General features: G+C 44.1%; 1 protein-coding gene across 27 annotated transcripts in view; it reads left to right on the top strand.

Annotated features, from left to right (window-relative positions):
* Positions 1-13,009, top strand: part of JAKMIP3 (Janus kinase and microtubule interacting protein 3) — a 94,904-nt gene that overhangs the window by 24,974 nt on the left and 56,921 nt on the right. For all 27 annotated transcript variants that reach the window (XM_074875573.1, XM_074875572.1, XM_074875580.1 and 24 more), the window contains one exon: positions 5,545-5,690. The gene's annotated coding sequence lies outside the window, so the exon portion shown is untranslated. The remainder of the gene's footprint in view (positions 1-5,544; positions 5,691-13,009) is intronic.

A 13,009-nucleotide genomic window follows, 5' to 3' on the forward strand; every position in this document is an offset into this window, starting at 1 on the left:
TGGCTTGTGGTGGTTTGACCCCAGGAGCCGTGGCATGGCACAGAGCTGCTGCCGGGGTTTGTGGTGGGTGATACAAAATGGAAGGTCCAGCTTTCCACTGGGAAAACCGTGTACCTACCTCCTGCCAATGCCCCCTAGGGTGGCCGCTTCTTCTTGCATTAGTGTGGAAAAAGTAAATGAAACATCCTTTTCGCCTACATAATGTCAGTCATTGTATGATGGCCTGTTTAATGTCTCTTCAAAAAATTCACAGATCCTGATTCTTTTATTACCTGGTTGTACTTATTATGTTTCTTTTAGATGAATATGAGTGTAATAATTAGTACCTACTGCTTATCTTTCTGCAACATTACAATGCTTTTCATCTTATTTCCCATCTCCTGCTATTACAGTCTAATATCTTATTTACCTAGCTGCGTACACAACAGATGTCCTCAGTGATGATTTGATCTTTCCTTCTAAATCTCTGTGTGCGGGATATGTCAAATCGTATTTTTAAATATAGATTATCTTGTGCTTTCCCATATTGAATTTCATGTTGCTTAGTTACCTAATTTTCTAGTTTGAGGTTATTGTTTTATTTTTTCTTCCTTTTTCTTGCTTTATATTCCTATCTCATCTTGACTGACCTAAATAATCCTCTGCTATCAGCAGACTTTGATATCCTACTCTTTACTCTTTTTTTTACAGGTCGCCAACAGAATATCAAACAGTGCCAGCCCTAGCTCTGGTCCCTGAAGCTCACAGCTGTCAACCTCCCCCTTTTAGTAGTAATTCCTCCTTTTCCTCTGTCCCCTATCCATGACTAGAGTTTCTTACACATCACATTCCTGAATCTTCTGAAGCAGTTAATTACATAAGCATCCAACCCTTAAGTGTACGCTGTGAAACTGAGATTCAGATTTACATTCTCCCATCCTTTGCACATTTACGTGCAGGGTGTCACTGAGGTCATGTCTGCTAGCCCAAACGCAGCTCACGTTTTGGGCTGTGAAACCCTTTACGTGTCTGCTTGGGCATGGACTTCTCTTGGTTTTAATGATCTATGTGTCTTTGCACAGTTCTTACATATTTTTGGTCCAGACTTTATCAAACTCGGGTTGCCCTGGAGCGGAGCAGGCACAGCTATTGTTGTACGTTCTGTGGGCATCTCCAGTCTCGCAGACCTTTGCAGACACGTGGTTCCACCCTCTACTGCTGCTAGAGAACTTGCCCGGCTGCGCTGCCAGCAGTTGGTAGGGACACAGGCCCCAGCAGGCAGCGTTTTCTGTGCCCTCGGGCACCCTGACTGGCTTCTTGCAGGCAGAATCCCCTGCCTCTGCTGTTGAGAGCAGTGATCAGCTGGAAGGTCAGAAGCCAGATGGACGCATCCTCTTAGCTAAAGATCAGTGTAGTGCAACCCATGCGAGGAACAACTTTCTCTGGAGGAGTAAGCGCAGAGGCTAAATGCTTGGAAAATCCTGCATCCAAATCCCAGATTACCCAGACACTAAACAAACAGCTAGGAAAGAGCTCCTTTGTGGCTGTTTCTGCCTGTAAATGGAGATGTTTGTGAGAATGTTTTCCCAGTTGTTTTACACAGCACTTTTCACAGTGAAGAGCAAGGCTAGCACTTCTCCAGATCCTCTGAACAAGAGGGAGATGTCTCCATGGGAGGAAGTTCTCCTGAGGTGAGGCATCAGCGGACACTGCTGCCAGAAGGTGCCACTCGTGAATGAGTGATTGGCCACGGAAGCAAACTCCAGCAAGTCAATTTTAGTGATGCGATAGAGAGCATGAGCAGACGCAGCTACTGAGGTTCCCCTTTTTCCCTTTTTCTTTTTTCCTTTTTTACCCCTGCCGCAATAGAGAAATGAGAGACTTTTCCATACACTTCACATTTAAAAAAAAAATTCCAATTACATTTATATTCAATGTAATGCTTACTACATTTAGTGTAGCATTAGAGGGATCAATTTGTTATGCTTGTTACTAACTGAAATTATATCTTGAGTATGATACGGTATACAAACTGTGGTTTTCTATCAAAGTCAGCCTGTCTTCTGGTTGTTAGTCTTGGTTAAAAAAGATTATAGAGGTCTTGTGTCGAAAATGAGTTTTTCCCAGAGGAATGGATCCTTTGACTTCAAATATTAAAGTTAGGTTGAAACAACCCTTACCCTTTTATCCCCTTAAAAGCCTGAAATATTTAAGAAGGGGTCTGTTTTTGCCATGCTGAAAGGAAGTCTTAAACCCCCCTACTGATCTGTTCTGTGAAACTACAGAGAAATGGGTATCTGCCTGCCAAGCAGATTGGGTTGATGCAGCATCTCAAATCAAATCAGCTTTAAAAAATCAGATTATAGCTTCAAAATTCTCAGCCGGGTACATCTGGTTAATGCACAGGCACCTGCTAACAGCAGTCACCTTGACAAGGGCAGCAGCAGTGAACCGCCTCTGCCGATCCTCAGCCCAGCGGGGACGCCGGCAGCAGCCTCGCCCACAGGAGGGTTTGCTTCATGGCTCCCCAGCATTTCTCCCTCTTCAGGGTGTGCTTTCAGCATTTCCCTTTCTACCTGTTGCTTTGCCTCTCCTTTGAGAAACATGAGCTTTGTTACTGCAAAGGTTTTTAGAATTTCTGTTTTGTTGTTGAGGAGGGCATTTTGCCCTTGGGATTTTATTTGGTCATTTTCTATGGGCTGGGTTGGGGTTTTTTTGCTTGTTTGTTTTGTTTTTAAAATCTTTTTAAAGGTGGATGTTTTCTTTATAGTTGGAAATACGTACTTAGCCAGAGGAAATTGGAGTACTTCTCCCTTTCTATGTAAATACCGAGTAGTTTGGTATTTGTCATGGATGTAGGATCTGTTGGCTCTTGCTTTAGAGTTCACTTCATAGCACAAATGTCAGTAGGGTCCTTCTCCGTGCACCCCCGTGCCTGGGTCAGACTCTGATTTTCAGGAGTGTGTCTGAGTTCTGCTCTCCAAACTGACAGTTTATTTGCCAAAAACTGGTTAATCAGAATGGGCCCTGTGCATACCAACAGCAAATACAAAAACCATTATCAAAGGGAGGTTAACTTCCTTGTATTTGATACAACTGTGGCTAAATATGAATTTACTTCCACATGTAAAATTCTTTCAAGGTGGCAATATTTTTCATGGTCATCTGGAAAAAAACTCATTTTGTGTTCTAAGGGTTGACTGTTGTGCTTAAAACTTTATATAGTGTTTTTCTTCAAAGCACTCAACCAGCTCTGTGGTCCTCAATCTCCTTGACTACTTTTCTGTTTTTCCCTCACATTTCAGCTGCACTTGCCCTGGAGATGGGCAGGCAGGGGGAGGCCCCTCTGACTTGTGTCGGTGTGTGGCTCGGGGTGTCATCCCCCTGCCGCTAGACACTGGAGGAGATTCCTAGGAGAAGAGCAGCAGCCTCAGAATGGCTGGCTCCAGTGAATCATCCCATTTCTAGCTCTGAGGATAAATAACAACTTTTTATTTTCTAGCATTTATCCTGACACAGCTGTCTCTTTTTCCTTGCCGTCTCAGTGGCACAAGGAGGACACGACGATGGAGGAGCAGCATGGCCTGGCCTGGCCGAGGCTCTGCCGCCCTTCCCTGTCCCCAGAAGAGCTGCCGGTGAGGGTCCCACTCCTGCATGGAGGTCAGCATGGTGGCACGTCCCTCCTCCCTTATCCTCCCCAGGGTTTTACACCACCAAGGGTCTGGTGCGTCTCTGAAGAGACAATCTTTCACTTTTAAACTGAAGCTCTGGAGAAGTGGCGTTTAAGCACTTATTCTTGACTTCCGAGTATATTAATGACTGGATCGTTACCGCATATGGCAAGTTTCCTGCTGACTTCAGTGAACTTGGCTCAGGTGCCTCATTTGTAACCTGGAGGAGCAGATGGCAAGAGCCTGGTTTCTCCGGCCGTGGGTGAGGCTGCGAGGGGATCCGGCTCTTCCCACTGCCTCGCTCTTCTCTAACATCCTTACTCCTTGCAGAGATGCCTTCTTTCTAAAGGTGTATTGGAGCACTTCTGTGAAGTTGGCTAACAATACTTTTTCTTTTTTTTTTTTTTTCAAATCCTTTTCTGTTTCCTAAATATTTCTATATTTTTCTCTTAGCATGTATTTTATTCAGCGCATAGCTGAAAATGTGCGGTATCAATGAGCTGGATGTTTTTACTTCTTGTTTCTTCATAATGTTTATTAGCTGTGAAAAGACACTGCTCATGTGCTGATTATTGGGTGAATCCTGAAATCTGTGAAAACCTAAAAAATTATTAGATATGCAGCAGTTCATATTAAACAGTGGTCTGGTGTCCCTAAGGGTACTAATGCTAAACTCAGTAGCTTTTCTGATGTTTAAAAAAAAAAAAAAAAAAAGATTTCTGTTACTTTGTAGCCAAGTGTATAAACTGAATAGAGCAGTTCTGATCTGCTGAGCAAGATTTACAAATAAGTGAAGGATTGGTTGTTTGCTTTTCTTAGTATCTCCCTTAGTAACTTTTAACAGAGAGCTTGCCGGGAACACAGGGGCGAGAGGCAGGGAAGCTGTGGAGGGAAGCCTCCTCTGGCCAGGCTGCTGACCTACAGCGGGGGGCTCAGGGGTGTTTCTAGCTGTCCCCAATCCTCTGCCTGACTTCAGGGGTGACTCCTACCCCGTCCCATGCCCAAGGTTATTTTGAGCGGGTGCCAAGCTATTGGTACAACTTCACACTCGGTAAATCCGCCTGCTGGAGCTGCCACAGGGCAGTGGGAAGCCCCAGTCCTACTGAGCAGTGATGACGTGCCATGCTGAAGTTAGAGCTCCTCCAGCTTAGAACTGCTGTTCTGACTTGTGAAAACCTTGGCTTTTTAACTAAAATTGACAGTAGTAACATTCTTGTTTTGTCTTTTATATCTGTGAATAGCTTAGACCTCTTAGGTGTGGGGGTCTGCAGCTCTTTCCTTTATGAAGACAAAATCTTAAACCGTTGTCTCCCAGATTATGAGAGATTGCACAAGTACATGGATGAACACCAATAATTAAAAAGCACTGCTCTCACCGAATCCTGCAGAGCTCTGGTATATTGAATTGCCAGCTTCATTCAGGAAGGAATATAAGGCTGAGTTAATAACTCCCAGAGCACATAGTCATTTCCAGAACCATGCTATGATGTTATTGTGTGATAGAAACCTGTGTACCTAAAATAATTCCAGCTAATTGTGTGACTGTAAATCCATATAAATGACTGCCATGTTCATTACGGTTTTCCCACCCTAGCTCCAGTTCTCACATCGAGTATTCTTTTAGTGCTGCCCACTTCCAATGTTAAGAAGTCCCACTGTGTGGTACTGAGCACAAAGTCTTAAGTGATGGTAATGTGCCATTTGAACAGCTTCCCTTTCCTGAACTCATTTGCCATCTCTAAATTGGGTATCTCTCTTGGCTTTGTCTTCTCTAGCAGCGTTCTTGCCAGAAGCTGCCCAGTGTGAGGAGCAGCACGTTGTCCCTTCGGTTACTAGAACGCAAACGATCTCCCTTTCACCAGAATTTACCTAAAGCTCTCCTGGTCTTTCCCAGGGACCACCTTCCCATCTGAGATCATGCTGGAGGGCTCACGCTTGATTCCATGAGACTTTGGACCTCCAGCCCCCACCAGGACTGCCCTCGTCAAGCAGATGTTCATGGGAGAGGAATGGTGTGAATCCCCAGCGCTGTCGCCTTCGGTGGGTACCGCAACCCAGCCCCCTAAAACATCGCCACAGTAAATCTCCAACAAGTCTGTTTGATCATGTTTTTGCTTTCTTTCCAAATCAGTTTATGGGCCAAGCGACGTGCTCACTAGTAAATAAATGGGCAGAGATGCGCCGAAATTAGGGAGGGGAGTCTCAGCAACTGTCAAGAAAAAGTTACTTAAACTAGGATATTTAGTAATGAAAAATCAGATTTGAAGTAATCTGATCCTCAGTTTTTTCAGACTGAAGGACCAGCTTTTTGTTAGCTTGATGGGAATCTAACAACTTGCAACTGTTTTCATTTGGGACATTAATCGACTTTCCATTCAAATTCTTGTCTGTTGCTGTGAAATGTAAATTTTTATCTTAGTAGATGTGTGCACAGTTCCAAACTGAGAAATGAAACAAACTGTCAAATAGAAATAACTTTTTGGCTAACTGTGGTCAGCCTAAAGGAAGGTTCCTCCTCCGATCAGTGTCCTTCCACGCTGCCTGATTCCTCAAAGCTGAGTCTGATGAGGATGAGTCATTCTGGAAATTAGTCTTAATTCTGAAATCTAAAACGCAGTGTTTTTGTTGTCACAGTAGAGTCTGTTATTTTCAAGCTAATTTATAAATTAAATAAATCCAAGAGCTGAAAATCTTTTATAACAGTGTTGCAGTTAAATACTGCCTTTTCCACTCTCAAATCCAGCTGTGTTGCATGTTCATGCAGAAGAGGGTTGGAGAGGTAGCATTAAATAGTTATTTAGGGATGCTAATAACATGCTTAAAATGTTTCCATAAAGTGCTTTTGGATCATACGATGCCATCTGTGTTACAGCTGATTGTAGTTAATTATACAGGCATGAATTCCTTGGGAAAACGGATGGCATTACTCAAACAGTTTGTTTGTGATCAAGATAATGGAATGACACAATATAAACTGGCGGAATTAAGTCTGAAATGCCTTCCTCGCTAATAATCCTCCACAAATCAGTGAAATTTCTCCAGTTTAACTGAGAATTTGTATAGGTGTACTATTGCAATATTACTGCAAAAACTCCAATGGATTAAGATACTTAATCTGAGAAAAAAGAAAAATTAGCTTCCTACGTAATAGCCACTGTTTCTAATTAATTATGTCACTTTCTGTGATTTAGCCACAAGAGATGTAAAAGTTAAACAGGTGGCATGCTTTAAAATATACACGTTGAGATTTGGCAGCAATTATGTCTATAAACCATTAAGTAGTCACATCACTGACACCCAGCTGTGTTTTGCATTTAAAAAACCCAACAAACTGTAAAACTTATGATGACAGCTCAGTGGATGGCATTTAGATATGCACGTGTGTGATGCAAACAGGTAACTATGCACACACACGGTAAGTCTGCATATAGGAACCGATGTACACTACATATGTGCAGTCTGTAAGGTGCAGGATTTTGCTTGGGTTTAGTAAACGTGGTCCACCCATCAACGAGTTAAAGCTAACTACGGTTGAAGGATTAATCTTTGAGGAAAAATTCAGGTCAGTCAGGATTTGACATGTGTCTGTTAAAGCTGTTGTTGGAATTGATCTAATCCCAAGCAAAACTTTGGCTAGACTTCCATCTGCAGAGACTCATTACTGCATGGGGGGCATTGGGGGGAGGGGGTGCTTATTATTTTTAATTTAAATCAGATATTATTTCATCAAAGATAAGTTTCAGAACTTATTTCTCACTGGGAAATGTTGGTTGGTTGTTTTTTTCCCTTATGGAAACTACGATTTGCTCTAAACCAGCCAACTGGTGGTAAGGGAGTACCTAACTCTGCAATATGGGTCACCCGTGAGGGATTTGCTCATATATGGCAGTGCCTGGTAGTTCTGTTTAGAGTGGAAATCTTCAAGACAAGACAGTGTTTCCCAGTGAGCATGGCCCGGCATTAAAGCAGAGCCCTCAACACAAGTCCCTCACATCTGCGTCCTGTGCATCCAGGCTGTGCTTACGCCGCCGTCTTCTGCTAGTTCTGAAGAGAAGTTTTGTTCTGAACCTGAAACTTTCTCAGGAAAAGCATGGTTGAGTCAGATCTGCTCATTTGGAAGTCTGGGTTGAGTTACCCACGTTTGATTGTATTAAAAAGTGTTTTATCAAACTAAACAGCACAGAGAAAAAAATCCTCATGGGCTGTATACAGGAGCTATGCAACATCACCGTATGTACATGACAATACATGTCTTGGTAATTATTTCTTGATCTCTGTGCTTTCAAGACTTGCAACCTGCTTACTGTATTATTCCATGTAATTTCCAACAGATTTTCTTTTCATATTGTAGCTGAGTGAATAATATACTGTTTATGACAAGTGTTTGTACAGAAAAAAACCCCAAAACACCAAACCAGCACGTGATGCGGTCATATTGGCAGAGCACTTTGTTTTAGCATGAAATACCTTTTCAGAACAAAACTCATTTTCTTGCATTCAGACCTGTAGACTGTCAAAATCCTAAATGAAAAATCGAGGTTACTCAAGAAGAGCTTCCCCATATGAGGAAGTGGGAACTCAGCCATAGACAATATTACATTTTCTTTCTATTATAATATTTTGAGATGCACCAGAGACTCAGAAAGGTTTGTCTAAACTAATTAATTATAACAATTTGTCAAAAATAGAAAACAGTGTTGACAAGGCTGTATCATACATTTGAAATTTTCAGGTTTTGTAAGAATAGTGTTGTTCTTAAGCTACGTTTTGCTGAAAATATTGGTACTCTGGGTAGGGATTTATTCATTTATCTTTAAGTGCAGTGAAACACTGATTTCAGAAACTGCTATCTAGAAAACACATTTTGCAATTAGCCTTGATGTCTGAATTGCAAGTCAGGAGGCAAAAAGAATGATGAACCTTGCTAAAGGCAGCTTATGATGCATTATTAATGCTATTTTCAATATCAAACATGCCAGGAATCGTATGCATAATATATTCTCTCAGAATCAAAAATATGAAGACCCTTCTGGTCTGTTAAGGTGATGTGTCTTACAGGTGCCCCTCTCTACATAACTCATTGCAGGAAAAAAAAAGTAAAAATAGAAAGGCAAGGTGACTGGCTTTGTAGGAAATGGCTCCTCTGCCCACTGCTGCCCGGCAGCGCGGTGGTGGTGTCCCTCTGAGCTGGTCTGTTGGCTGGAGGGATGGGAATTGTGAGGGGCTGTGCTGGGTTTTGGTTTTTAGCTCGCTGCCTGCTAGCTAGCTGTGGGAGCAGAGCCCCGAGCAACCCGCCCTGGCAGCGCCCGCTCCCTCGCCAGCGCGGGAAACCCTCGCTTTGCCACGCTTGGTATCGGCACGAGGATATTGGCTTGGGAATGTTGTTTTGTGGAAAGTTTTTCTCCCAGCGTTTGGGAGAAATGCTCTTTTAAGAGTGGCGGTGGTCCACCAGTCCCCAGGTGGCTCTTCTGCGCGCAGGCAGACACCGCTGTCTCTGTATGACAAGACCGGCACTTTTATTAATACAAATAACTACTTTCATAGTTCCTAACAGTGCTGCTTGTCCCATTGCATAGACAGAAGCTCGTGGTTGTCCCTAGAAAGCTGTCTTAGTCCAGTCTGAGTTCCCTTTATTATCCCTGGGATTAAAAACCCAGCGTACACCAAATGGATCTACAGCTTCAAACAAAAGATGTCGATCCCTTTATGGTCTGCAGGACAATGAATACAGGAGGGGGGCTCTCTCTGTATCACCAGTTCTTGGAAAAAAAAACCCACTGCTTTCAGGCTTTCCCCTTCAATCTGTACAGTGACCTGGCTGTTTGAGAAATTTTGGTCAGGAGCCGTGGCCCAGGAGACCTCTGCAGTTATTTCCCCATGAAGTCTGCCCTAGGCTGCATCACTGTGGCGTGCACCTGAGCCAGAGGCCTGTCTACGGGGGGCGACGGGAGCTGGCATTCCCTTTTCTCCACTTTGTGCGCGTTCTTGGCCACATTTTCATTCTCTGTGTTGCCCAGCTTGGAGGGAGATGTGCCATTTAGAGATGAAGAAGCCACAGCCCTCTGGGTCGTGCAGGAATGTTGAGGGAGAAAGGGCTCTTGTGTCCCCACGTCCCCTTGCATCCATCCCGCTGCTTCCTGCACCCCCAGAGCAGAAACCAGTGCTGCCCAGTGGGAGCCTGCTGGGAGCCAGGCAGCAGGGCAGGAGCCAAAGTGCTTGGTACAGGGGGCTGGGACCTCCCAGGGAAAGGCAGAGCAGCAGAGAAATTATTTCACCAGAAACAGTCTGCTGCCGGGGAGTAAGTCACAGGTTGTGTGTCAGAGCACAAGTGAGTGAGTTTCTGTTGCTTATCCTTCCTGCAGCTTTCGTCAGCGTGGTAAAAACAGTAATGGGGGAATGGTGCATGTAACGTGTTTATTGAAGATTTTATCCTCTGACACAAAGTCTCTGTTGTAGATACCAGTAATGGTTGCTTTTTGCTGGTTTTGCCTTCAAAATCTCTGTCCTTGCAGGTGAACAGCAAGTCTTGATTATATTTCTTGGCTTACCAGGGAAAACTCAACCTGGTCAATAATAACATATACTGCTCACATGGCATTTTAATCTTCTTGTACTTAGAAGTTCAAGAACTGTAGGCTTCATTAGTTTAAGTTTTCATGGTGTCTTTGAAACCAATGGAGTTTCACGAATGTAGATTATCTGAAGATCTTTGTACGGTTACTAATCATTCACTGATTTGCATAGAACAGAGCAAAATTACAGTTAAACCATTGAAGTGAGCATCTGGTAACGCGGAAGCTCCTCGTTCCCAGGCTGGCTTTCCCCTCCTGCCCGGGAAGGACAGGCTCTGTCGGCACAGAGGCCTCGGGTCCCGCGCTTGCCGGGAGGGCAAGTGGGAGCCTCCCGGGCTTCCGCAGGAACCCCAGCAAGAAGGGGCACCTACTTTTCTGTCATTCTCAAGCACGTGCCTTGTCCAGTTCAGGAGGGATGTGCCAGCATCTCTGCCACCTGGGGCCTGAGCTTTGGTGTCTCTGGGATTAAAGGCAGCTGGTGGGCACTTGGTGACTGGCGCTTCCACCCAGGTGTCAAAATGCGTGTGGGAAGGCTACTGCACCCACCGCCTCCGCGGGCTCCTTCCTGCTCCCCGTGACCACATCTACAATGGACGTAGCCCTTTTTTACTGTGAGAGAGGGGAAACGTACTCCTTTCTTGCAGGTCTTCCTCTGAGAAACCTTCCCCACCTCCCCGCAGGTTTCGTGCTACGAAGCGCGGTGCGCAGAGCAGTTTTCTATTGTTCTGCAGCTCTCGTTGCTTTTAGTTCATTTGTGCATTACCAAGACTTATCAAATTCCTATTATCTGGATCTCTTAATCCTTGGATGTTATTCTTAGCTACATTCAAGTTTTATCATTATGTCCCTTTTCATCCTTAAAGATTTAATTGAAAGAGTCCTCAGCTAATTTCTGTGTAGTTCTTTTTGAAGCAGGCTTATTACTTTAAGCACTGGCAAGGGAGCTGATTTTTCTTTGGGAAAATCTCATTAAGGCTTCAGCATTCCAGTCTGGAAGATGTTTCCAACATCAGCCCCTTCGCCCCCGCTGAGCCAGTGGGAGCCTGTAGGATCTGAAAGGCAGCGCTGTCCCCTCTCCTTTGTCACCTTCAACTTCCCATGGGACATGTAGAGATGAGCCACAGCTGAGCAAGCAGAGGGGAAAGTCTGGCACTGATGTCTGGGGGATGGATGCCAGATACAGGCCGTGACTTTGGCCAGTGGAGCCATAGCACAGCTTGGCTGAGGGGGGAACCGCAGCCTCCGTCAGGCATTTGCCTTACCACGCCTGGGCTGCTTTTACGGGATAACAGGGGACACCTTGCTGATAACAGTTCAGATCTTCTTTAAAGGTTTTCTGGGCCCGCTCGGAGCAAACGTTGCAATACAAGCCTTTCTTTCTTGAAATAAGCTATACCAATTTTAATTTTTATTTTTCAGTAGAGGAAAAATCAGTTTTAGGCAGATGCTTGCATGAAGTGTGTCAACTCATACAAATAATCCTTGGTAACATTTTAAACAAAATTTAAAAGCTTCAACACTGAAAGTATGAGGACACGTGGTGCTACAAATCGACCTCAGACCAAATTCCCACCGAGCGAACTGTGCTCAGGTGCCCAGCTCTGCAGGGGAGGTGCCAGGGCTATGCTCCTCTGCACGATGCTCCCGAGGGGCTCTCAGAGCCTACCCGCACACGGTAGCAAAATGGTTCATCTTCTGCTACTTGGATTCTCCGAGTCCCCCGGGGAGCGTGTGCGCAGGGTACGTGACTGCTCTGTGCCGTTACTGCGCGCCGTCTCCCAGAGAACCAGCTGCCGGGCTTGCCCTCCTCCGAGCATGCCTCTAATAACATCTGTGCCTTTCAGCTTACGTGTATCACTTCCTTAGTTTTATTTTCTGTAAGCAAACAAACAAAAATTCTTGCAGCCCTTGTCTGTCAAAAATAATCCTTCTGATTGAAATTATTCTCACAAATCCCTGTATCGTTCAAATTATTATTTGTCTGGCAGTCAAATGTAAGCAGTTAAAAGCTTGTATTATGCTGCTACTTGTTTCCCTGGGTTGTGAAATAACCTGGCTCCACCTACTGCATGTATCATTATAACATATCGCTTAAGAAGATAATTGTAATATGCAAAAACGCTTCATTAGTTGCAGCAGGTAGAATTCAGTGCCCGTGGCTACAGACTGCCCCATTTTTTTATCTATAAAGAAAAATAGTTTTTTAAGACCACCATTGTAGATCACTGATGTATTGTGTCTTCTTGCACAGCGAAGCAAGAATCTTAAATGCAAAGAACATCTACTCCTGTTTCTAGGTTTTTCAGGCAATATCTGTACAATTTTATTTATTTCTATTTCTCTGACCAACCAAGCACATTTCTTCTTATAGAAACTTCAAGGCTACAAAGTCAAGACTTGAGAAACAACAGAATTAAGACTGTTTGTACCACCTTGGTTTGGTCAACCAATATCAGGAGTTTTATTTTTTTTCCCCTCACTTTTTTTCTCTGAGTCTCAGGCTCCCCACTCTGACCCAGTGTAGATCTGTAGTGACTGCTTGTCCTACTTGATCTCCCCGGCTCTCAGCGGCTTTGTCCAGTTACTCCTAGGCTCCCGCCATGTCTGTCAGATGCTCTCAGCCCTCTCCTAGCTCTGTATCCCATTTATTTATCCCCCAAGGCAGCTGCCTCCCTCTGCTCTTTTCTCCCTAATGGATGCAGGTTTTTGCTCTTAGAATTCAAATCAGGCTGTTCTATTATTATTACTACTACTACTACTACACTTTTATGTTACCATTATTATTAT

The sequence above is a fragment of the Strix uralensis genome, chromosome 7 (assembly GCF_047716275.1).
Source record: "Strix uralensis isolate ZFMK-TIS-50842 chromosome 7, bStrUra1, whole genome shotgun sequence".
Lineage (NCBI taxonomy): Eukaryota > Metazoa > Chordata > Aves > Strigiformes > Strigidae > Strix > Strix uralensis.